The 3444-nt window shown below is 39.4% G+C and overlaps 1 pseudogene; it reads right to left on the bottom strand.

Moving 5' to 3' along the window:
* Positions 1–1847: 1847 nt before the first annotated feature.
* LOC132496268 (large ribosomal subunit protein eL31-like) lies at positions 1848–2249 on the bottom strand (annotated as a pseudogene).
* Positions 2250–3444: the final 1195 nt, after the last annotated feature.

Raw genomic sequence — 3444 nt, 5'->3', positions numbered from 1 at the left:
CAGAAGGGAGATAGAATCTGGGCTTATACTTCCCTTCCTTTCTGCAGTCAAGCTACTGTTGGTCAAACCACTCTGGAAGCCAGCTGGCAAAGAACCTAGGAAATGTAGTTTGTAGGAGAAATGCAGAAACCGGATCTGAGGGCATAAAGGCATAATGGATGAAGTTCATAAGTGTATTAGTCAGGGTTCTACAAAGAAACAGTATCAGTAGGAACTGGCTCCCATGCTTAGGAAGGCTGAGAAGTCCAGACCAAGGAAAACCAATGGTATAGTTCTGGTCTGAGTCTGAAGGCCTGAGGAGCAGGAGAGCTGATGGTGTAAGTTCCATTTCAAGTCTGAGTCTGAAGGCCTGAGAAGACCAGTACCTTGAAGACAGTCAGGCAGAGAGAGTGAATTCTTTCTTACTCAGTCTTTTAGTCTGCTCAAGCCTTCAACAGATTAGATTGCCTCTGACATTTGGGAGGGCAATCTGCTTTACTCAGTCTACTGATTCAAATGTTAATCTTATCCAGAAACATCATCACAGACATACTGGAAATAATGTTTAACCAAATATCTGGGCACCCTGTGGCCCAGCCAAGTTGAAACATAAAATTAACCATCACATTCTGTAATTTTAAACTAGATACTTGTCTCTTTTGCTTGTTTTATCAATTTTCACTTCCTACATTGTAAGATGAATGTCTCCCTCATCCTTTCTGCATTTTTTATTTCTCTTCCACCTACTGTCAGCTTTGTACTTTTATTTTGGCATTGCTGTTAATATTTTTATTCTTCCCTGCAATTGAGTCCTTTTAAAATTGTGAAAAGTTTGATTCTAAAAATTGAAAACCAAAAAATGGTTTATGTTCTTATGACTATGTAAATAGTATTCAAATCTTAGAATTACTGATCCTTCTTTGCAACACTTGGACCTATTGAATGAGGACATCCCTAGTATCAAGGCGAAATGGATTCTTTTTCTCTGTACTCCATCAATGCTTTAAACCATGCCACATTTGGGTTGGTTCATTCAGACTAAGACCATCTTATGGATATATATATTTTTTGGTCTCCAGGTTTTTTACATAAGAGATTTTTGTATTGACTTGGTCTGTTTCAGTGTCTAGGGTCTGGACTGTGCCAGGGAATGGATAACCTGGAGTTGCTCCCCCACCCCCCATGTTCACAGTGTACATTACACTCCAGGTGGCCCCCAACCCCACTACCATCATCAGTAGGGCTTCAAAAGAGGACTGCTATATGGCATTTAATTCACGTCAGTGGTATAAACACTGAGACATAATCCCTGCAACACCTTGCTTTCAGGTTGAAATAAGCAGATTTTGTTAGTAACCTTTAAAAAAGGTTACCCTTGAGCTTTAGCTCCACATAAACCAGGACTAAAAACACCTCATGGGGCCACTACAAATAAGTGAGCTAAAAAGGAACTGTACATATTTCATTAAATCTAAGACTATCAAGTGTATCATTTTAGTTTGTTAAAATGTGAAAAATGTCAATTAAGTTCTACATGCCAGTTTCTGGAAAAATGTGTATCTTAGAATCAACAAAACCTGCATGTAAAAGCATTAGCATTATACCCACAATGTCCCAACTACCTAAATAGTCATTCGCAAGCCAGGTTGCACTTCAAAACCACCTTAGAACACCTGCCTAGACCCCGTCCAAATATTCAAAAACTCCAGGGACTGGGGAGAAAGGGCCCAAGCACAGTACTTAGGAAATGCTCTCCAAACGATCCTATAGTTGGGAACTGCTTAAAGATATACAAAACTTTAGCTGCAACTAGAAAAGGAAAATTAAGATGAGAAGGCAGTTCTATAACTTTACTCAACAATAAGCAATTAGCTCTCATCCACATTAACTGTCTGTAGATTTTTTAAAGTGGTGACAGGTACATAGGTAACAAACATAGAGAGCTTGTTTGGTGAATCTTCATTACGTTTTCTGGACAACCACTCACGGATACGGTATAGGACATTCCTTATTCCTTTGGCCCAGACAGCTTTGTTGAGCCTGGTATCAATGTGTACATCTGGAGTTCCCATCTCCTTCATGGCAAATTTCTGGATTTCTTAGAGCGTCTGAGGGGCATCCTTCTCGAAACCCACTCCATGGATGTGCTTGTGTACGTTGATAGTGTATTCTCTGGTCACCAACTCGTTAATGGTGGACCAGGCCTTCTTCCTCTCGCCACCCTTCTTTGTGGGAGCCATCCTGCTAGGCCCTGGTTGGAAAGGAAGGGCTCGAGGGATTGTCCATCTTATGGGTATTTTTTGATTTTCCTTGATTTTCTAACTGCTCTTTGTTTTCTTGCACTCTTTTAATGTTCCCAAATCATGCCATCTATGAAGTCATCTTCTTTTCCTCCTAGAGTTGTCTCATTGAATCCTTCTCTTCTCCTGCCCCAGTTTATTATACTGATGACTCAATAGTCCTGCTTTATAGCTTTCATCCTGAGGTTTTCCTTTGCTGCTGTCCTGATTTGGTTCCACAGTTTCATGGTAACATAACTATCTGGGAAGATAGGGAGTATTTAAGATCATAGGCTCTGGAGCCAGAATGCCCAGGGTTAGATCTTAGTTCTACAACTTACCAATAACTTAGGTAACTGATTTGGCCCCTTTATAACTCAGTCTTCTATTCTATAAGATAATAATAGCAACAGTATATACTTCATAGGATTGTTGTGTGGTTAAATGTAATTATACATGAAAAACACACACAGCACAGTGCCTGGCACAAAATAAGCACTCAGTAAATGCTAGCTATTATTAGTTATCTTCTTTCTTTATTTCTCTTCTCCTTGTTTTGTGGGAGTACATCCTCAGATGACTTCCTATTAAAGAGTGAATAGATCAGATATTCTGAGGCTTTGCATCTCTGAAAATATCTTTATTCTGCTCTCACACTTAATTGACAGTTTTGACAGGTTTAGAATTCTAGATTTTGATGACTCATTGCCCCTTCCCTTAAATGACCCCAGACTATAACACTGTTAGTACTATCATATCTACTTTCTATAGTGTTTCTGACTCATATTGTCACTTATATCTTATTTTATTCTTTTGAAATGATTCACTAAGTCTAAATCACACTCAAGGCAAGGGGAACTAGGCTCCACTTTTGGAGGTCCTAAAAAAGAATTTATGAACATATTTTAAGCCAACATGGTCTGCCCTCTGGGATCAAATTATTTGCATTCATCTCACATACAAAATATCCTCACCCCATACTGAGAATCTCTCCTCAAAGTCCCAGCCCTTTATAACATCAGCTCAACGTCCAGGATGTTACATCTAAATTAGGTCCAGGTGTGGATGAAGCTCCTCAGAGGCAGTTTCTTAGCACAGTTTCTTGAGTACACTTCCCCTCAATTCGAATACCTGTGACTTAAAGGTACAATCAACACTCCATGATGGGACAGGCATAGGATAATCA

The sequence above is a fragment of the Mesoplodon densirostris genome, chromosome 9, assembly GCF_025265405.1.
Source record: "Mesoplodon densirostris isolate mMesDen1 chromosome 9, mMesDen1 primary haplotype, whole genome shotgun sequence".
Classification (NCBI taxonomy): Eukaryota; Metazoa; Chordata; class Mammalia; order Artiodactyla; family Ziphiidae; genus Mesoplodon; species Mesoplodon densirostris.
The sequence above is the reverse complement of the archived record's forward strand: the minus strand, read 5'-3'. Positions and strand labels throughout refer to the sequence as shown.